We start from the raw sequence: 24,377 nt of genomic DNA on the forward strand, positions 1-24,377 counted from the left end.
AAAATCAACGTTTAGATTAATACTAATTTGGTTTTAGCTTGGGGAAACAGAATTTCTTTCAAAGTACTGAAGTTTAGTTATGAAATAAGGTTTTATTTTTTAATGAAAACCTGGAGGATCTGTGGAATGATTTAGATTTTAAGAATGGATATACTTTGGAGTTTTTGAGATTACACTCAGTTGATAAAGCTATAATCTGAAATTCCCTTTAATGTTTAAACCTTATATATATATATTTTTGTTCGTGTCCACTTTACCTAGCACCTTGAATTAATACCATTATTTCATGAACCATCTTTTCACAAAGAAAATTTTTAGTTTTTGTTTTGTTGTATTGACAGGTGGAATCACTTAAATTGAGAGTATTTCTAATTAAAATAAATTCTTCAAAAATAAACAGATTAAATCATTCATGTTGAACTTCCTTGGGTGTTTTTTTGAAGCCACTTGGACTCCTACTTTGGATGGTAACACAATCTCCACTAGATGAGTGCTTTTCAAACACTTTTATAATTGTGGCACTCTTTTAGCAAATGAAACAGCACAAACAACCCCAATGCATAAAAGACAAGTAAGACTGCTGTGCTTGAAAATTATGTTTTATATTCAAGAATTATCATGCCAAAGTATAATTATTTTATAATCTCTCACTTCCTTTTTTAACAGAAAAAAATACTTTACCCCCAATTGAGGAAATTGCAAGAAAATGTAGATATCATTTAATTTCAGCTGCAGATTACGAACAAATTTAGAGTCAAGCAAAGTCATTTGAATTGTTCAATGATTATAAGTAGGGCTGCGTCGCATTAGCTCTTCATTTTTTTCTTCGATTGTCAAAGGGTGATAATATCCACACAAAAACTCTCAAGAGGGTTTCACTTTATCACACCAATTATCAGTGTATATTTGAGGCTTCAAGACAGAAAGTATTTGGGACTGCCAATTCTGCCTCTTAATGAATATCTTCTGTGCCCAGCTAAATAAGCAAAATTGTAGAGAAAACACAACTCCAGGATAATCTGAAGCAGATGAAAAGACTCATTTTGTTGAATACAGCTCATTAGGATGGTTTTGGTTTTTGTACTTGTTGGACCTTGAGATGACTTCTCTCATCCTAAATATCCTATTGAGGCAGTTTTCACTTTTTGTGAAAGTGGACTCCAGGCTGAGCAGCAAAAAAAAGCTTCAGAGGCAAAGGTAAACAGAATGATTATTTCTTTTCTCTACTATCATATATACCAAAAATATTTAACAGTTTTTTGGGGGTCTTCTATTTTAGATACCTGTCAGAATTTAATTTTGCTGGCATCTGTGGTTTAGTGACATGCATAGTTGAATTGCAGGCAGAACAAATATATGGGTTTAAAGTTTCTTATGTTACTTCCTTTCTAGGCAACCTTAGGACAATTATTTTTAACTCTTATATCATAATTCATTAATCCTGAAAATGAATGTAATACTGCTCATTGTAGTTATAGTTGTAATGATTAAATAATTTATGTAAAAGAAAGTATCTAGCACACCACTGTTATAGTGATATTTTGGACATGTAAGTCACATTTCCTTATCTCCTCCTCATTGACAATAATTTATTGATTTTCCATTTCTTTTGGGATAAAAATAAAAAAGTACTTTTGTTTCTTGTTGAAAAGCTAGAGAGTTAAAGGAAAGTTTTATTACATAAGGATAATTTCATATTGTGGAATATTTTAATCCTTCTTTTTTCTCCAGGGATACATTTACCACTACTTCAGACTAGATGAAATATAAAGTTTTTACAAAGATGATAGTCTATATCTTGTGCATACTATATATACATATATATTTGTAAATAAAGCAACTATTATAAAAATAATTCCCATCACATATGGAAGTATCTATGATACAGACATTCATTTGCACCATAAAGATAAAAAGAGAAGCTTTGAAAGAAGCTGCAGAGGTCAGAAATAAGTTGTGGGCCATCACAGTAATAAACATTTCTTAGAAGTACAATATGTGATAAAGCACTTGCAGCCTGTTAAATGAGGGCCACTGACCTTGTCAAAATGACATAGCCAGCCACCGGGGAATTCAGAAAGAGCTATATGAACTATTACCAGGAAATACATCCCTCTAAAATTTTTAATTAGCAAACTGTTCCATTGTTTATCTTATATATTTTATGAGATCATGGCTTTGGTTTCTTTATACCACAAATATGGTTAATGTCAACTAGAGGAAAATCTTTGCTTACAAAAATGATTCTTAAAATGGAAGGACTGTGGATTCTTATATGAATTTGTAGAGAATGGAGGGTGATTGTGGACTTAAATCTACTATTGTTTAGCGGAGGTGCTAAGAGCTGATCTGCCATTCAGCCAGGCTTATTGTCTCCCTTTATACTAGATGATAAAACAAAATTCCAAAATAAATGTAAGTTTTTGTCAGTTTAAAATACTGCCCCACTCAGAAGTTGTTTTATTGTTGTCCTTGTTCTGCCTGCCTGCTTCCTAGTGTGTAAGAATTTAGTGTATTATTGTAATTGGTCTTTCTGACTTTAGTCTCCCTCACCCATCCATCAAGGTAATCTTTGTGAGCGCCTCCTTTGCAAAATTAATTTTTCTTCTGGGAGAGCTCCAGTAGTTTCCCACTGTTTATAAAAAGTCTTAACATCTTAAGTTGAAGCTCACAAACCTTCAGATTCCACTTACAAGTTTCTCAAACTTATTCTCTGCTCCTTCTTTATACAAATATTGCTCTCTGTTTAAACTGAGCTGAGTTCTCCCAAGAGACCTTGCTTATGTTACCCCAAGGAGACATCTTGAGGCGTGGGTGGGACAAAGGCTGTGCAGTTGTGTTTGGTTCTCCATTCTACTCTACCAGTTACGTTGTGAGCTTTGTAGGTCCACAGCTTTCTCCATTCCCCTCTGATTTTGTTTCCCTCTTTCATATGGGAACAACTACAATAATAACTTCCCTCATGGGAGTCTTTTAAAGTTATGAGACACAGAGTAACAAGTGAAGAGCCCAGCACTGCTAGTCAAGAATTAATCGATGCTAGTTCTCATACCTCTTACTTTATTGAGTACATGATTTCTCTAAAAGTACCAGTGAGTTGCTCAAGGTCATAGTGAGATGCATATTTTATTGATTATGAAGACAACATGAGAAGAGAGATTTTGTACATTTTGTGGTTAGGAGCAAGGCTTTCAGCTTCAGCTGGTCTGGAACAGGCTCTAGTGCTACTTCTCCCCCGCTGTGAGACAATGGACAGTTTAGTCTCTCTGAGACACCATTTCTGATCTGTAAAATATGCAAATATCCTGTTCTGATAGTGGAGTAGGGGAGGATTAGATGACATAATGCATGCCACATACTTAAAATAATTCCAATAAGTCTTGATACATATTATGTATTTTTCATTGTACTTGACAAACAAGTTTTCTCAGTTTATTAGATGACAATGTTGTTTTTTTAGTCAAACTATTAGTGTAAAAAAGATATTTTTAATGAATGCTATTCTTGGCATTTCAAGTGTTACTTAAAGCTTTCATGGATATTACATATTTCTCTAAAATTAGTCCATTGTCCATTGTTAAGCAATAAAATTAAGATCCTAAAAAATTCCATTCATTGTTAAGCATTGGATTTATCATTTTCTGAATTCTGAGAAGCAAAATGTAAAGTGAGTGATTCTAATAATTTCTAACACATTCATGCCCTCTTCACGATTATATCTAAATAATGTAATTTGTAGGAGGTATTATTTTCTTGCCTTTAGTCTGTTTACCTGAAGGAATGCATTGTACATATTTGTATACCTTGATGTCTATTGTCTGGAATGTTTTTAAGTTTGCATGTGTTAAAATATGGTATAATATCCTAGACTACTTTACTAATAGATAATGTCCTCTGTCTTAAATCACTTATCTTTAATTATTGTTTCTATTGCCTCTTCAGTTATCCAAACCTGACATCCCTTACTTCTTTCTTCCCGTACTTCTTCTCTTCCTTATCAACATATACTTTATCTTTCCATTTTATGATTTCTAATCCCTAAATAGTTTTCAAGTTCCTTTCCCCTCGTTGGTCCCACTACTGCTCTCCTAGTTCAGGGCCTCTTTAGGTCTCCCATGCCCTATTGCAGTGGCCCTTAACTTTCGACTATATTCTTCTTCCATTCCAACCTCGGCGGGGCTCCCTGGCTTTGAGATTTTTGTGAAATAACAAGGTCGGCTTAGGAGAGTTCTGGTTAAAAACCATCCCTGACTCCCTGTGCTCAGACTCTTTGACATGGATTGCATATACACTCAGTGACTTCTGCCCTAACTCTTCTCCCAAATGCCTTTCATATTCTGACCATTTTGAGCTACTAGAAGCTGCAAAAAACGTACCGTGCTTTGCCCTAAGCCATGGTATCTGCCAGAAATACTGGGAAACTTCTTCTACCTATTTTTTATATTCTAGTTCCAAATGTCACTTTCTCTGTGAAGGCTTTCTATAACTTTTCTCCTTCTACATTTCAGAGAAAATTAGTGGCTTTTTCCCTGTGTTGTGAAAGTAATTTGCACATATCGCCTATCAGAAAGTTGATTCTATTGTATTTTAATTGTTTATGTGTCTTTTGCAGTAGGAAGGGTTATGGTATCAAAGCTAGCACCTTATTTATTTATTTTTTTTTGTACACTCAGCTCTTAGGACATAGTTCCTATTCAATAAATATTTGGAGAGTAAAAAGATAGTAAAAAAATAAATGAACTTGATAAAAAATTGACAACTAACCTGTCTACACATATTACTAATCATTTTAGGCATAATGTGACCAGGTCTATGTTCTAAATTGCCTTTTTCTTCTTGTTATTAGATGCAGATAAAGAATATACTAAACAATTAGTTTTCTACATTGAATATATCAACATTAAGTAAAATAAAACCAGTATAGAATAGTGGAGAAAGTATGAGCTTTATCATTGCAAAACCTGGATTTGGGTTCTAGCTTTACTAAGTTATAACTAGGAATTACAAGTCTGGAACAGGCTGCCTAATTTTTCTAAGTGTTGGTCTTTTCATCTGTGTAAAGAAGAAGATATTAATATCCATCTCACCATTTGGCCATAAGCATCAAATAAGATTAATATATTAAAGTGTTTTAGAAACTATTAAAAACTGGGTTTTTTTAATTTAATATTTTGATGAATTGAAATTTGTAATTACAGTTCACAAACTCTCATGTGCCAAAATATAACTCTTAAAATCTAGTCACACCTTATGTCAAAGTATCTCACAGGGTCTCATTTTGTGTTTGTTGAATTTATATTTCCTTGACAAATTTACCAAGTCAGTTTTTGTCTTAAATAGTATATTCTTCTTTCCTTTTTCTGCCTGCTACTGCTGGAGTGTGTGCATGTGAGTGTGTAAGGGTGTTTGTGTCTTTCTGGTCTCTGCTGAGCTGAGGTTTCCAACCACTGAGTTAACTGCCCTCATTAAGGTTGCCTTTAACATTTCTGTGTCTCCCTCCTGGACTACTAATAGCTCAGGTATCTGCATTTCATGTTCTCTGCATCTCAGCTCTCCATCTCTACAGACATACCCAACCTTTCAGCACTTCATGCTCACCTCAGAGACTTTAAGTTCAGAAACTTTCACAAAGAACTGTGAGGTATGAAGTGGTCCTTGGCCACTATGTCCATAAAGATCCCTTAGAGTCTTTTGCTCAGAAACCAATTGTAGATTTGGGATGTTTTAAGAAGCTTTTTGGCTTTTAAGGTTATATTTTTAGAAATAGAAGCACAAGCTATGAGGTGGTCCTTGGCCCCATGTCCATAAAGATCCCTTAGAGTCTTTTGCTCAGAAACCAATTGTAGATTTGGGATGTTTTAAGAAGCTTTTTGGCTTTTAAGGTTATATTTTTAGAAATAGAAGCACAAGCCCTGAAGAGATGCCATTAAAGCTATTTGGATATTTCTTTCATATCCACCTGAGATTTTAATCCTAATAATGGGATGATCATTAGCCAGCTGTGGTGTGCACACACTGGTTTTGTTCACTTCGAGTCATTCTCCCTTCTTACACGGTAAAATGCCTGTTTCCTTTGGGGTAGGAAATCAAATATTAAGTAGTCAAATACTTGTTTGTATTCTGTGGCTGACAGTTACAACTTTGCCATTTCTCCTAGCTTATCCTTGATACCTAATGTCCAGCTTTTGAAATTCCAAAAAGAACCTTTATCTCAACAAGTATTTGGCTTTCTGACTATTGTGCCAGACAAGGGCTTTAAGCACTCTATTTTGAAATTTAAGGGTGAACAATAACTTCTTTGTTTCAGCTATATTCATCTTCTTCCCCTATAATGAAGGCAAGTGGCTCCAAAGTTTCAAGGGACATAGGAGTTATAGAAAGAAAATATAGGAAAGATTATTATCCACAAAATATCTCTAATATTATATAGCCATAATATTATTAGTCTGTGCAGTTTAGACTTTCTACTGTTTCTTTAAAATAAACTACCAATTATATCCTAAAATTTCCCCCCAAAATAAGGTAACAAATTTGTTTGTTCTATTTGTTCTGTATCCCCAACTAAAGTAGAAATTGAAGGCAAAAACTATACTTAATTTCTTTGTCAACAAGCTGAGGCTAATAATATCTATCTTAATCAAGTTACTCTGAGTATTAAATGTGATAATATACATGGAACACCCAGTTAATTCCTAGCATGTGGTCAGTGTTCAATAAATTTAGTTCTCTAATCTTTCTTTCATCTTGTTTCCTTCCATAGCTCTTAACAGAGCTAACTAGTGATCAGAATTAGCAAAGTTTAATAATATTAACAATGATGTGTCCACTAATAATTATAGTTTTATCAGCCAGCTGTGGTGGACTTTTGCAAATTTTGCAGAAGCTTAAGGAAATATGACATTTTGCACAAAATAAGCCTACTTCACCCCCCCAAATTGTTGGCAACAGTGGGAACTGAAAAGCTTTTTCTAGAAGTCACCACCACGAGAAGCTGTAAACTAATATTAAATTGACTGGAATGTCATGTGAAGAAATGTCTTTGGAGTATTTCGGAAGTAGTGGACATCATGTTCTAGGTTTCTAATTTGATGGTGTGTCCAGTTAATCCTGATAATTCCAGCCATGACCTAGTTGCATCTGCCACAGATGTGCTATTTATCTCTGAGCATGTGTATTCTAGACATCTCATTGGTCTAAGCTTAATATCAAATATGAGGGGCGCCTGGGTGGCTCAGTGGTTTGGGCTGCTGCCTTTGGCTCGGGTCATGATCTCAGGGTCCTGGGATCGAGCCCCGCATCGGGCTCCCTGCTCCGCAGGAAGCCTGCTTCCCTCTCTCTCTCTCTCTGCCTGCCTCTCTGCCTACTTGTGATCTCCGTCTTTCAAATAAATAAATAAAATCTTTAAAAAAAAAAATATCAAATATGAGCTGCAGATATAAAAAACACAAATATACATGATTTTTATGGAAATTTAATCTTCTTACATTCTATTACTCCTGTAGAGATGTAAAGATGGAGAGAAAATAAATATGAAAACATTTAAAAATATAAGATGCAACAAAATATCATAGATAATCATTTATAATTATTATATTAAGAAGTGGTGTTCAGAAACTATAGGTATTTTGTTTAAATGTAGAAAGCCTTAGTCATACATAAATTGAAGTTTAATTTTCATTTGATGAGGATGATAATGATTAATTGAAATGGAAAATAAACTCTAAAAAATCCCATGAAAACAGCAAGATATAATCTTTGACCTTTGATTCTGGATAGCATACCAGAGGGAAACGCTGTGCTCAGCAGTTATAGGTCTTCCTTTACTTTATTCCTTGCAATTTTCTGAGGATTTCCTCAAAACAGGCAAAAACCAAAAACAGTGATAATCAATGACAAAGAGAAAAAAATTGTAGGGTGTCCAATTAACATGGGAGACCACTTTACATAAGTTTTAGTTCTGTTTGTTCACACCGATATCTCATGTTGGGAACATTTTATATTGCTGCCACATAGAAAGGTTGGGGGTAAGAACTATTTGGCTGAACAGTGGTTGTCTCATAGATGTCAAGAGGAAAAATCTCTCTACCTGGCAAACATAAATCATACATGCTTTGAAGTAAAACCATATGATCCTCAAATAATCTCCCTATAGAAAAGTATAATAAAAACAGTAGCTTCTATGATGGATTTAGTCTATGGACGTTTAAATATCTGATCCTTAGCATTTTGACAACTCCCTCTGATTTCATAACCCAGTATCACAGAGATAAATATTCTTTATTTTTCTATATTATCTGGAAATTCACCAGACATCTGTGATTCAAGATTGATGATCCTAACTACCCATTTCTTCATCCAATGACAAAAAAAAAAAAAAACCTAGATAAAGCAAGGAGTGGACATTTTTATTTTCATTAAAAAGACATTAGCAAATTTATCCCATCTATTTTTACAGTATCTCTTTAAAGTTAATCTACCATCTTACCTCAGTAATACACAAACTTTCCTCATATCTTTGTGTTATCAGTTCTTCTTTTAGTTTTTTTCCTTTCTTATCCTGTAAACACTTACTTAAAAATACATTGATCTAACCATGTTCCCTGTGTATAAGACACTATGTCAAATGCTGGGGATGGACTTAGTATCTTAAACATCTTACTGTCTAGAGGAATAAAGACAGTTGAGGTTATTTTGTGCCACATGATACAGTAGGGTGGCATAGGTTATCTTGCTTCATAGTCTCTTCTTTCTTCTCCCTCCCTTAAACTCTTCCAGCTTCCCTCCCTCTTCCCTCACACATGCACAATACACACACAAATCAACACACACACACACACACCCCAAACCACAAATACCATAGCTCTTCAGTCTTTAAAATGGAGCAGATGTTCCAATTTAATGAAAGTTTTAAATGAAATTAAATCATTATATAAAATCTGCTGATTCAAAAGAACATAAGAACATTACTTGAAAGGGATTAAGAATAAAAAATTTAGAGGGATTATATTTTATTTCTAACAAAAGAATAAAAAGGAAAAAGAAGACAGAACAAGTAATATTTTTTCTCAAAAAAAGCTGACTTTTTGGCAACACTTGTTCATTTTCATAACTTTTGAGTTTTAAGTCATTCCACTGTAAGAACTGAATGCTAGCCAAACACTACTGTAAATTTTCTATCTATAGGGCAAAGATTGCCTGATTTGAGTTCAGGACTGAATTTATGGCAGTGAGCATTAGGGAACACTGTAGAAATGTAAGAACTTATATTGGGAATATAAATGTCAGGCATTCTAGACTTAAAAGTAGCAGCTAATATAATCAGTTATCAGGCATACTTTAATGACCAACATGTATTTAAGTTTTACAATATCTCTAGGAGAAAGGGAATTTTATCTTCCCAGTTTTACAAATGAAGAAAATGTAGATGTATGATTGGAGAGGATGAGTGATTTTCTCAGGGTCTTATGAGGCAAAGCTATGATCCAAGCCTAGGAATCCTGACATTTAAAAGCTACCTTTTAATGCCTCATAAAGCCTTTAGTTTCTTTTTCTAAAATTTTTATGTAATATTTCTAATTAATACCTTGCTTTATTCTATATACTGGTTTTTCAAAGAATCAGGTTTTCAGAGAATTAAGTTTATTTAGGTGTATAGTATGTAGCATGGAAGAAAGGCTGAGTAAATGCAGCATAGAAAATAAGAGTTTTTTAATTTGGATCATTTAGAAATTTGATTCTTGGAATTTTAGTTAATTGAGAAATAAAGAAGCATACTCTAGTATAAGCAAATTAGTGAAAAATAATTAAGTTCATGAAAAACCCACAATAGAATCCAAGTGGTTTTAATAATAATAAGACTATATTTGGACATCTAACACGTGCTTTGTATTGTTCCGCTTTTAGAAATAATTCACAGGTATTTAAAAGAATGTTTCTTTTTTATTCTTAAGCAAATAGTAGATATTGAATAACTTCTTTGATTTTTAATTTTTTTAAAATATTTTATTATCTATTAAAGAGAGAGAGAGCGAGAGCGCACAAGTAGGCAGAGAGACAGGCAGAGGGAGAGGGAAAAGCGGGCTCCCCTACCCCGGCCCCCTGCCCTCACCGAGCAGAGAGCCTGATCCCAGTAGGCCAGGAGCCAAAGGCTTAACTGACTGTGCCACCCCAGGGCTTCTATCCTTTGATTTTTAAAAAAATGTACTGACAATTTAAGATGTCATCAAGAGACTTGGGTGCATAAAATGGAATATAAAAGAGTTTTTTTTTTTTCCCCCCAACTCTAATATCCACTTATTTTTTTTAAAGATTTTATTTATTTATTTGAGAGAGAGACAATGAGAGAGAGCATGAGAGAGAAGGTCAGAGGGAGAAGCAGACTCCCTGTGGAGCTGGGAGCCTGACGCAGGACTTGATCTCGCTACTGCAGGATTATGACCTGAGCTGAAGGCAGTTGCTCAACCAACGGAGCCACCCAATATCCACTATTTTTAATATCCTTTAATATCCACTTATTTTTAATATCCTTTCTTTGTAAAATCAGATTGCAACCTAAGGAAATTGTTAAAACTTATAAAACACAGTGGCTCGCTTCTCTTTTATCCGTCGTCTATTTACTTTTGGGCATGCACATTTTACAATTGAAACCACAGACTGTGTATGACATTTATCTCTTCTTATTTAAACACTATTTGGTCGGCATAGTGTTCAGAGCAGAGCGCTTTGTAAGTCAGATAAAACCGATCTGACCTGAAATCCTTGTTGTGCTATTTTTCATTGGTGGAAGGATTGACTGGGAGCTTCTTACATCCGGGAACACCACAACTGGCCCTATCCTTTAACGCAATTATCCACAGGCAACATCTCCAGTCTCTTTGCCACTCATTAGCTGGGTGACCTTGGGAAATTTTCTTAAATTCTCTGAGGCCTAATTTTTTTATTTATAAAATGAGGATGACAGTACTTAGGGTTGCGAATTATGACAGTTAAATGAGATCATCTATAAAGTACAATAAACCCAGAAAGTAGTAGGAGTTATTACAATCTATAATTGTTATTGTTTGTATGACGTTCTATGAAGTTGATATGCAATATGACTAGTCTCCTGAAGATCATTCGGGCTATACAGACAATTTTCCTAGTATCAATTACGTCCAAAGTATATCTTTGTATACACAGTTTTTATTCCATTATTGACTAAACTCATTGAAATAGATTATTGGAAGTAAAAGTCTTAATATGATTGATTATGAATAGTTTTATGCCTCTTTATGCATACCATCAAATTATTTTCCAAATGGATTATGCTAATGTCGGGTGCTTACTGTGACCAGTTTTATTTGTCAAGCATTCCAGAATACAAACACTAACAATAAATGCGATTGTACTCTCCTCTTGAAAAGAACCCCTAGGAAGGCCCTATTCTGATGCTAACAATTCTGTTATGGCTCCTAAAGGTCCTGAAATGCCTTTAGAATTACTCTTGCTACTTGCTTCTCAGAACTTGCTATTGAATTTTCCCTCCCCTTAGCATCCTATATCTTATTCATTGCTATGTCCTGTCCATACCCTCCTTGCAAATTTTCATGCTCACCACTGTTTTTCTCTTTTTGTTGCCATGCCCTAGTATAGATCCTCATAATTTCTGGCCTGACATATTCTACTAGCATGTTACATGGGCTCTCTGCCACCCATATCTCCTCCTTCCCCCAAGTCATAGTCTCTGGTGCTAACATGTATCTTTCCAAAAACCTAGATCTCGTCAAATCCTGCATTTCTTTTTCATTCATTATGTTGCTTCTCTCCTCAGTGACTTTGCTAAGAGCTTGCCTGGCTAACTCCTACTCAACCTGGAGGAGGTGTTACTTAAACTATCTTAAAAGATGAGAAGGAGTCTTACATCATTCCCTTTTAATATCAACATACATAGAAGATGATGTCACTGAACCTAAAGAGAATTTTATTAAAAATGATCATTGTCATTTTTTTTTTTGGTATTCATCATGTATTAGATACTCTGTTAAACATTTTACATAGATTTATTCATTCAAACCTCACAACTGCTTCATGAAGTGGGTACTATCATTGTGTCTATTTTTCAAATGAAGAAAGTAAGGTATAAAAAGGTTAAGTAACTTGCCCAAGGTTTACAGCTAGTAATGGATAGGGCTGAGTTTCAAACCTAGGAAATTTGGCTTTTAACCACTACAGGGTAGATAGCTGCCTGGCAACTCATTTCTTTCAGTAATTATGATTGCAGCTGGTAAGTTTACAACATTGTTTTCCTTAACCAGGTCGCCTTGCTCTAATGGTGCAATAGACAAGTGCAAAAGACTAAATGTAGTCATTTCGTAAAGTTCAACCTATTTTGGCTTCACTGCATGTCAGATATGATGAAATTGTGTATCACATTACTCATTCCAACAACAATTAACTCTGCCAGATGTCACTTCAATAATATATGATGGCATATTATGAAATCTATATAGATATTCCATCATTTGTCTCTTCTGAAAATATTTAGCTACGATATACTATTTAAGTTTTTAGGGGCTCCTGGGTGGCTCAGTTGGTTAAGCATCTACCTTCACCTCAGGTCATGATCCCAAGACCTTGCGATCTAGCCAAGTCCAGCTCCCTGCTCAGCAGGGAGACTGTGTCTTTTCTTCCCTTGCTCCTGCTTTCTCTCCCCTTCTCTCTCTGATGCATGTGCCATCTCTGTCTAATAAATAAGATCTTTTAAAAAATGTTTTCAGCAAATTTTCTTGAACTTGCTTAGCTTTTCTAATATAACACATATTGTTATTCTAAAAAGGTATTTAGTAATAATATTTAGTAAGTGATTGCTTACCCTTAGGCTACCAAATAGTCTCATATAGAGTAGCTTGTGTTATTTGACACTTGCTTTAATTACCTTTTACTTGATTTTTCTAAGTAAGAATTTATCATCAACTATACACACAGACAATCAATCATACCTGTGGATCTGCATTTGTAGGTGAAGAAGGACTGTCCAGGTACTTTAAAGCAAAAACTTTCTTGTTTTCTGTTCTGAGTCTAATCCTTTTTCATAGTAAGAACATAGTGTTACTGTGATGAGTATAAAAAAAATAAGTAATTTATAGATTATATTGGGAATAAGTATTTCAACATCAATAACTAGTAACTTAATTCATATCCAGATATGCTTTCATAAGCAGAACATGTTGAGTATTTAATTCTGATTTTGATATACAGACTTGAAGTTTATTACATAATTGCTGAATGACAGGAAAGAATGAATGAGGTAGAGACATGAAGATCATTAAATTTAGGGAAAGCATCTGTAATTTCTATATCAATTGTGGCTTAACTGATCCATTCATATATTTATCTGAAAAATAATTATTGAGTACTTACTGTGTGCCCTGGACATAAACATCAATCAAGATGGCTCCTGCTGTCAGAATGTTAACAGTTTTGAGGGAAAGACAAATAAAACCAAAGCAAGCATTATAATTTTAAGGAAAAAGTACATGGTGACATGAGAGAAGAACATAGTCAAGTAACCAAGACTCCAAAAGAGAGAAAATTGTTTGGGAGGAAGTGACATTTACATTTTGGGAAGAGAAGAGGAGGAAGCTGGAGAAACACTCATAGATTAAGGAAAAATTTGTGTATAAAAGTTCAGAGACTACAAAGATTATCTTTGATTTTCTTAATGATTTGAATCCATTATCCTTTAAATGGTTTGGGTTCCTAGGGCATGTATAAGGTAGGAAAACTTACTGTCTTTCCCACATTTTCTAGTTTCTGTCCCCTTCTACCATATAGTATAAATAAAATTTCCATTGAATGAGACTGGTCCCACTAGCTAAAATTTAAGTAATAAATCTTCCAGATTTAATTCGAACTCCAGCATCAAGCACAGTGTCTCTAGCACCCAAGAAAATGCCAGATCCATAATAAATGTTCAGTAAATTACTGTATACTGGAAAGAAGTTATTGACTTGAAACCCCAAAGTAGGTGAGTGTGGAGAAGATACTAAGAAGAAATATGTGAGAAGCAATCCACTAGCCTGATTAACTATTTCAGGTGATGTCCATTTGCTTTTTGCTTCAATGTAGACTACTAGCATATTGAATCAAATAATATCATATAAAAACGTGTAGCAATGTGATCACTTTTATATTCCCATTTTTGCAAATAGTTTTGTGACTCAGTGAACTTACTTTAATCATAATCTTCGAAAACAGGGAGAAAGAAAGCAAGGAATACTTGACAGAAAAAACAATGAGTAGAGAATGTTCTTTGAGGGACTCTTTCCAGCCAGCAAATGGAATTTCATGTTCATTGATATCTATAGCTATCTTGTAAGGTAGATGGGATTACCACCATGCACTAAATATAGAAAATAGAAGCCCAGGGAAGTAAAGCAACCAAGAAGCAATCAAAGAGATTTATCAAGAATTAAGATATGGCAGAGCTCCAACTGAAACCAAGTTTTCTGTTCCTATTATATGTGCCTTTCTACCCATATCAAGAAATGTTTAAGACAGTCTCAGGATTCATACATTGTTAGGGTTCTCCAGAGAAAGCAAACAAACAGGATATATGTATGTACATACATACATATATAGATAATTGTATATATATGTATACATATAGATAATTGTATATATATGTATACATATAGATAATTGTATATATATGTATACATACACACAAGTGTATATAGTGTGTGTGTGTATACACACACACTCACACACACACACACATTGAAAGAGAAAGGATTGATTTTAAGGAATTACTCACATGAATATTGTGGAGGTTTAGTGAGTCCAAAATCTCATGGCATGGGCCAGCAGTCTAGAGACTCAGAGAAGAGTTTCAATTTGAGCCCAAAGCCAGTTTCTGACAGAATTTCCTCTTGCTTGGAGAGGAGGTCAGTGTTTTTCTATTAAGGTCTTCAACTGATTAGATGAGGTCTGCCCATATTATGGAGGGTAATCTATTTACCCAAAGTCTGCCAATTTAAATGAATGTTAACCTTATCCAAAAAACACTTTCACAGAACCATCCAGAATAATGTTTGACCAAATATCTGGGCATTGTAGCTCAGCCAAGTTCACACATAAAATTAACCATCCCAAATACCGTGGTGTTTTCAGCCAAAATGCACAAAAGGATATTGGATACAACTGGTTAAGTCAAGGATGCCATTATCAAAGTCAATGATCCAATATCCTACAAATTTCACATTCTTCAGTATTCTACTGAACATATTTTTTAGGGGTCTACTGAACATTATTAACTTTGGTTCCGCTGAAAAGTGCTTTCTCTTTCTCTCCCTCCCTCTTTCTCTCTCATAGTCCCATATTTCCAACAATTTCAGAATCACCATGGATTTCGTATACTTTGTTCACACACTTTTTTTAACCTGAACTGGCATGACAAATGAAGCATAATAATTGCCACAAATGTGCCTGAAACTTTAGGAAGAGTCTCTATAGTGAAAGTAGAAAAAAAGAAGTCTTGCTCATTTCCTATATTTAGTTAATGTGAACCTCACAAGTGTGAGGTAGAAATGATTTCAGTTTGCAAAGGAGGAATCAAGGGACCAGAGAGGATTACACAAATAGTTGGAGTGCAGATGTGGTTCATACCAATTCCTTTTTGGCATACATGTCCTGTTAATTTTGTTACCATTGCCAAGAACTGGTACCAAACAAATACCAAGGATGTGTTACAATTACCAAGAATTGTACACACCTGAGGAAGTGCATAGGCAGCTTTCTTGATCATTTATCTTGTTACAGTGCTTCTTTAATCTGTGAGCATATATACAGGCTAAATTTTCACTGAGAGCTTCACTGCATTGCTTTGGACCTTCTATTTTCATGAAATAATTTATGTAAATTATAGCAGAAGACTAGACCGAATATAGAAAGGTCTCCAGTCTGCATCCTAAGCCATGTTATAAGTTATTCATCATTTTTTAAAAATTTAGTACAGTAAAACCATGATAAGACTTTTGATTATATAAGCTTCAGAAAATAATATTTCATTCATTGAGTCACATATGATAAACTGAAGCAACAAGCTACAAATGAAAAGTAATGATAGTTGGAGCCTAGGGTTTTTTAGTCTTGGTTCTTCCATTTACATGATTTGGGGATGGCAGCACACATGACTGTTTATATACTTGACATCCAGTCCCTTTTTTTTTCCCTTGCTGGAAGAGCCCTGATTTTATTTGAGTATTTTATTTGGGTATCTGCCCTCCCACACAAATCTTAGGAGAGATGTAGCCCTTTCCAGCTCCAGGGTCAGTCATGATTGGTCTAGCCCAATTATGTGGCCATTTCAATCTCATTATCAGTGATTATTATCAGTGGCCCAGTTGTGGACTATAAGACATTGAAAGGAGGTCTGCAAAAAAAAAAAATAAATAAATAAATTCCTCACTCCTAAGAAGATACACAAAAGAAAAACTGCCCCTTTTATTCTTATGCATATTTTCCTATTTAGATATTATATCTGAAATTGATGCATCCATATCTAACCAGAAAATGAGCCTGTCTTATAATTAATTTGATTTAGGAGTCAACAGATTAGGGGGATAGAAGATTTCCAGTTCTTTGGTGACACTTCCAAGACATTGCTCAGACCAGGTCTAATAGATTTACCTTATATGTCAGCTTAAAACAGTATTCTTTATTGTTTGAGCCAAAGAAGCCAAGTTTTCTATCACTTTCAGCCAAATACATTCTAAAAGATACAATTGACTTTAATGAAGAAGAAACAACCACTTCTTTGGAGTGATTATATGAGACTTGTATCATTTTTATTTCTCTCTCTCTTTTGTTGTTGTTTATCCAGATATATTAGGAAAATTAAAATTTAGCAAAAAATAATGAAATAAAATAAAACAAAATATTACTCCAAATTGAAAAAATAATTCCCCCGTAATTCCAGCACCAACGCTCATATGGGCAAGACATTTAACCTCTCTAGGGCTCAATTTCTTTAGCTGTCAAAGGAAACGATAATAAATCTACTATGTAAGGATTTAATATAATAATGGATATAAATCACTTAATATAGTACTGGACATCTTATGCTCTAAGCTCATTTTATGCATCTTAAGCTTTACATAAAGGCTAATTCTCAATAAATGTTTATTGGCTGCCTGTACTCCTAATTTCTACTGTACTTTTTGTTTCAAATTTTTTTCTTATAAAGCTTAGTTATCTTTCATTTCCTATAGAAAGCAAAGTAGCTGGGACGCCTGGGTGGCTCAGTTGGTTAAACAGCTGCCTTCGGCTCAGGTCATGATCCCAGCGTCCTGGGATCGAGTCCCACATCGGGCTCCTTGCTCCGCAGGGAGCCTGCTTCTCCCTCTGACTCTGCCTTCCACTCTGTCTGCCTATGCTCGCTCTCGCTCGCTCTCTCCCTGACAAATAAATAAATAAAATCTTAAAAAAAAAAAAAAAGAAAGAAAGCAAAGTAACTATATACAGACTTTAGCATGTATCTGACTGTAACTTTATACAATCCTTAGAAGCTCAAAAAAGTTACAGATTTGTTTCAAATTGTGAAAAAGTGGCAGAACCCAAGACCTCTAACTCTGTTATTTGTGCTCTTCATACTGTATAACAGAGTTCCCAGAAGTAACAGGATTGAAGAAGGGAACTGACTGCTAAAGGGAGGCAAAGTATATGACAAAATGAAAACTAGAAATGTGATCATGGAGGAACAGATAGATGATCACCTCAAAGTGATTGCAAGAATCAGGTTTAGAACTGCAAGAAAAAACACACACAAACTCTCCTTAAGGAATCACGGAGTTAGAGAAAAGTCACATATATGATGTTTAGAAAAGATGGTGTTTAGTGTATTCTGTTAACTAAAAAAGTAACATATAAATATGATATTTTTCTAAATGCTGTTTAGTATTTTCCAGTTAAATATACTAGTAACGAGGGGAGCCTGGGTGGCTCAATGGGTCAAAGCCTCTGCCTTCGGCTTAGGTCATGGTCCCAGGGTCCTGGGATTGAGCCCATGAGGCTCTCTGCTCAGTGGGGAGCCTGTTTCCCTTCCTTTCTCTCTGCCTGCCTCTCCGCCTACTTGTGATCTCTGTCAAATAAATAAATTAAAAATCTTTAAAACTATACATGCATATAGTAGTAACGAATCACTATGAGCTCCATTGAAATGCTGCCATGTAGATAAATTTTTTGAATTATGTTCAGAGTCTATGAAATGGGATCACCAAGTAATAGAAAACTAAACCCATAGATTTTATATTTGTCTAGAGAAATAAATTGATACTGTAGTACAGAGGACAATATATTGAACAAAGTATAAATTCTCAGTTTATTTCATTTAATGATTTTTGTGACCATGAGCCAATGTATGCCTTAGTTTCCCACATAAGGAGAGGTCTTTGGAATGGGGGATTTATTGAGTAGGCTTCTTTCTCTAGCATGTCATAAATATAATTTTTTTAAAAATTCTTTTAACAGTAAGTATATTAAGCTCTAAAGAAAAAGTGCAAAGATATTACAGAGGGCTCCCTTATATCCCCTTGGCCACTTTTCCTTTCCTTATAGAATGGTACATGTCTTACTATTAGTTAATCAATATCGATATATTATTATTGATTAAATCCCATACTTTATTCTTATTTCCTTAGTTTTTACCTCATGTATTTTTCTCTTCCAGAGTATCATTCTGGATACCACAAAGTATTCAATTATCATATCTCCCTAGGTTACTGTTGGCTGTGACATTTTTTTCAGATTTTCCTTACTTTTGATGATCTTGACAGTTTTGAGGTACACTGGTCAGGTATTTTCTAGAAATCCCTCCATTGAGACTTGTGGGTTTTGTTGTTTGTTTGTTTTTGTTTTTGTTTTTTTTATGATTGGCCTAGATCTATAGGATTTTGGGAGGAAGAATACAGTTATAAGTATCAGTACGAGCTCATGGCTCTTTCTTTTAAACTTTGGGTTATAATACATTTTTATTTATTTATTTATTTATTTTATTTGTTTTATTTATTTTATTGTTCACATTATTTATTTACTTATTTATTTTATTGCTCACATTGTTTCAGCTTTAACCATTAGGTACTCTCATTGGACTCCTAGGTTCCTTTGAAATGCGTTTAAACACTTGACTTTGTATCCCTACCAGATGCTCCAGGCTTATCTTTTATATTTTCTGTCCCAATCATAGAAACAGCAGTTTTTCTAAGGAGCTCTGGTACATTTTGTAAAGAATGGTATCAGAAGAGCACCTGGGTGGCTCAGCAGGTTAAACGTACCTGCATTCAGCTCAGGTCATTATCTCAGGGTTCTGGGATCAAGCCCTGAGTCAGAGTCATGGTCTCCCTTCTCAGCAGGGAGTCTGCTTCTCCCTCTCCCACTGCCTCTGCCCTCCCCCCATGCTTGTGTTTTTTCTCTCTCAAATAATAAATAAAATCTACAAAAAAAAAAAAAAAGAATAAGAAAAAGAATGGATCAGCAAAATCAGAGCACTAGTTGCGGTGTTGTTACTGGGGTATTACTGCCTCTGGGCCCTCTCAGCTGACAGAGCAAGGAAATGTATGCATAATACTCACATATATATACCACTTGTATGTATGTATGTGTGTATGTATATATATCTCCACGCACACACACACACACACACATATATATAACCTCCAGAAATATATCTGTGTGTTACTATCTGTATCTATAATAAGTTAAACATGAATTCTTGCTATCTCCCAACTCTAACCTATTACCACATAGATCATTCTAACCTCCTCTTGTTTTTCTGAGATCTCCCATTGCAATAGTAAGAAAATTGATTTCCACTATTCACTATCCATTTACTTAATGGTTCAGTCGCACTATAGGTACACATATGCATATAGACATAGTGGCTTCAGAACTGCTAAAGTGTTGTTGGTCCAATGTATTACTTTTACAACATTAGAAGAGGATGCTGGTTTTAACAGCTAGATTCAGTTTTGTAAGGTTACTTCCACTAGTTCCACTAGTTCACACTCCTAGTTTCTTTGCAGTTTTATGATCAGAAACATGACCTAATTAAGAAAACACTGAAGTGTACAACCTCAATAATATGTAAAACATGCTAATATACATTTAAGTTTATTTCAAAGAGAATCTTAAGGAGTTAGATAGGCAAGTTTTCTCAGCTTTACTTCACAAATAAAGAAACTGAGATTTAGTTAACTCCATGTTTATGCTACCTTAAAACTTTAAAATGCCAAAGCCAGAAACAAAACCCAGATCTTCTGTCTCCTGGTTCAGTTAAAATTTTGACAATATCTTCTTGTCATCTCCAAATGGATTCATTCTAATACATACAATTTTTTTTTTTACATTTTCATAATTAATTGATGGTACTAGATGACATATGCAAGTATGCCTTGCTGGCTCAGTCTGTAGAGCATGTGACTCTTGATCTTGAGGTTGTAAGTTCGAGCCCCAGCTTGGTGTAGAGATTACTTAAAATAATAAAATCATGGGGCGCCTGGGTGGCTCAGTGGGTTAAAGCCTCTGCTTTCGGCTCAGGTCATGATCCCAGGGTCCTGGGATCGAGCCCCACATCGGGCTCTCTGCTCAGAAGGGAGCCTGCTTCCTCCTCTCTCTCTGTCTGCCTCTCTGCCTACTTGTGATCTCTCTCTGTCAAATAAATAAATAAATCTTAAAAAAAATAATAAAATCTTTAAAAAAAAATCTTGCTTATAAAAAAATTAAAAAAAATAAATGACATAGGCAGTATTCCTAGTCAACAGTCTAAGACTAATCATAATGCTTAATAATTAGAATATTATAAACAAAGATACAAGAGTAAATATACTCTGAAATAAACCATGATTCTTACAAATGTTATATACCTAGATGTTATGATATATATTTTGACTTTAAAAAGACTTAAAATGGAAAATTTCAAATAAGAAGGATTTTGGTAAAGTAAATTTAAATTGACTTAAAAATTATTGATATTCATTATCATTTTTATACCATAAACATATCCCATGTATTATATTAGTTTCCTAGCACTACCATAAACAGGTTACCACACACTGGGTGGCTTAAAACAACAGAATTTATTTCCTCATAGTTGGAGACAATAAAGTCTGAAATCAAGGTGTTAGCAGGATTGGCTCCTTCTTGGAGGCAAAGAAGAAAAATCAGACACTCAGGCAGCCTTTAGCAATCTTTGGTTTATACAATGTATCACTCCAGTATCTAATTCCATCTTCACATGGCTTTTTTCATTGTCTCTTTTCTCTTTTTCTGTCTCTGTTCTATGGACGCTCATGGTTGGTTGCAAAGCCTACCCACATTTTGCATCATGTTGAAAGCCAAAGACCCTATTATCACACAAGGTCACATTCACGATTATCAATGTTTAGGACTTAGACATATCTTTTTGAAGCTAGTATTCAGTCTACTATAAGTATCTGGCTGAGATAGTAGAATTCAGATGACTTAGAATAACATCAGTAAACTTTGTAAGTTATGCGAACCTGGTGAAATTTGGTAATGCTGATGACGGATATGATAAATGAAAGAGCTCCCTTGCTTGTTAGGGAAATAGCTTACGTATGTTGAAAATAATTTGATATGTATTAATAATTATATTTTATAACTTTTCATTTCATAAAAATGTATCTCCTACATTTACTGTAACTCATATTAATTATATTTCATTGTTGAAACCCCAATCTACCAGATAGTCTTTACACATTATAACTTCTGCTAGACTAATATCTTAACCCAAAAGACTAATGGAAGCAAGTTAAAAGTGAAAATAAGTTAAAATTAAGCAAAAAAAATAAGCAGAAATTTTTGTATCCTTTGTTGCTTTTTAGATCCTAGGGGCTAGATGTTTGTTATAAGAGCTCTAATTTTTTTATGTTTATATTATATCTCTTTAATAATATTCAACTCTCTGATTTGTTTTTAAATTTAAATATGTTTTTAAATTTAAATTTATTGTATATGCTCTGGAATATCAGATTGTAGATGATAAGTTAGGAAATATAGTAACCACTCTCCTTTGTAGTTGCTTTGCTTATGCCTTGTCTTATTCTCCAAAATTTGGTTACAAAATAAATGCATTATTTTTCCAACATATTAGTAGTGTAAAAAATTCATTTTATAGCAGCCTTGTAATTTTTTTAACTGTATCAAGTTCTTCAATATTTTAAGATCTTTTTTTCTTTTCTTTTTTACCTGGAGAAGCCAATTTTATCCAGGACTTTTTGGAATGAAAATTATGACTTTCTATTGTTCTTTATAGTATTTTACATAGGTGGATATGCTGCTTTCAATTCAAGATCTAAAACCTCTAAAAAATTATACATTTTCTGATTTTATTTTATTTGGCTGAGTCATTCTGGATTTGATCCTAGCCCACAGAGCTAAATACCATAATTTTATTTGTGGTCTTCAATGCAAAATCATTTTTAATTTTAATTAGGTGTCAATTAAAAGTAACATGTTTTATTTTAAAATAATTTTAAAAATTACTTTAAAAATTTTAAATATAACTTAAAATAATTTAAAATTTGTAAAATCCCCAAATAATCCTCTTGGTTAGTGAGAGACAGATGTGTTACAGAAGTCTTCTGTTAAGATTCAGTTGCTGTGTGGAAATAGAAAAAAAAATTAACCACTTGGTTTGGTTTGTTGGACTAGCTCTAGTAGAGAACAGAACCCCTAGAGAATTATATGCTTGATGGATTAGGCTTTGATGAAGGACTATGATGTCTTTGGCGTAACTTTTTTTTATTTTTTAATTTTTTATAAACATGTAATATATCTTTAACCCCCGGGGTACAGATATGTGAATCTCCAGGTTTACACACTTCACAGCATTCACCATAGCACATACCCTCCCCAAGGTCCATAACCCCACCCCCCTTCTCCCAAACCCCCTCCCCCCAGCAGCCCTCAGTTTGTTTTGTGAAATTAAGAGTCACTATGGTCACTTTTTATTGTTTCATGAGTTTTGCTATAATTAGTTTTAAATCTGCCAACATTTTTATCACAACCAGTATAGGGTAGTGCTAAGAAACTTCCTGCCACTTCAGGATTTGAGATATAATACAAATTAGTGATGTGTACTCTGTAAAGGAAAGCCAAAAATTTACTACTGGGGCACTTAGGTGTCTAGTTGTTTGAGCCTCCAACTCTAGATTTTGGCTCAGGTCATGATCTCAGGGTCCTGGGTACAAGCCCAGCATGGGTCTCCCTTCTCAACAGGGAGTCTGCTTGTCTCTCTCTCCTTCTATCCCCCAACTCCCTGCTTGTGCTCTGTCTCTCTCTCTTTCTGTGAAATAAATAAATCTCATAAAAAAAAAAAAAACCAGAAAAACAAAAAACAAAACCCTTTATACTGCTAGTGGTACTACACAGAGAAGGTAGAAAAGATACCTAATGTATATGATAACAAAATATCTTAATAACAAAATATTAAAAATCAATCATTCCAGAAAAGTGTGAAAACGATCTGGTTTTAATATAGGGCATCTCATTAGGTATCTGCCTGATTGGCTAGCTAGGCAGGTGTGTTCTCACCTCAGTGAGGATGATTGTCCTGATAGAACTGGACTGTTTTGTTAAATGTATATGTTGCATTCAACAAAGCTACTGACAACCAGCTTTGTGTAAGGCCCTTGTTATATATTGTAAAGGATCAAAATTAATAAGACAAAATGTCTTCTTTAGAAGTGGTTAGGTCTGTTAAGGGTGTACAATTTGTGTACTTATAGTCTTAACTGAGGTAGAAAGTTAAGTGCTATGTGACTGTAATTCTGATTAGACAGCTCAAGTTCTCAAGGATAGTCCTTGGAAAAGGGAATTTTGATGTAGGTCCTGAAAGAAGGAATGTTTTTTAGTAGTTTAAGATGAGATAAAGACATGGTATGAAAACACACACAAGTAGGAGGGCAATGGTTTTTATTATTTATTTACTTATTTGTTTATTTAGAAAGAAAATCTATTTTGCCTAGAATGTAAGGCTCACTGAGGATTACAGCTGAAAAAATAAGTGTGCCAGGTGTAGGAAATGATCTTAATGCTAGGCAAAGATCTAGAGTAATATTATCTAAAAGCTAAATTTAAATCAAACTCAAAATTATTTTTTATCTTATAAAAATTTTATTGTAAAGGGACAAGCAATAGTTGCTTTAAGTCGTGTGTGTGTGTGTGTGTGTGTGTGTGTGTGTAGGTCTCAAAACTTTCTGAACTAAACTAATTCCCTCTCATTGGTTGATGAAAAAAAATCATATAAAGCGAGAACAAAATGTCCTTGACATTCATACATTTGACATTTTAGATTTTTGACTTGATAAGTGGTATCCTGA

The 24,377-nt window shown here is 34.2% G+C and overlaps 1 protein-coding gene across 4 annotated transcripts in view; it reads left to right on the forward strand.

Annotated features, from left to right (window-relative positions):
* LRRC7 (leucine rich repeat containing 7) overlaps positions 1-24,377 on the forward strand; it is a 708,443-nt gene that overhangs the window by 171,187 nt on the left and 512,879 nt on the right. The gene's annotated exons all lie outside the window — the stretch shown is intronic.

Source organism: Mustela nivalis (assembly GCF_964662115.1).
Source record: "Mustela nivalis genome assembly, chromosome: 10".
In the NCBI taxonomy this organism is placed as follows: domain Eukaryota; kingdom Metazoa; phylum Chordata; class Mammalia; order Carnivora; family Mustelidae; genus Mustela; species Mustela nivalis.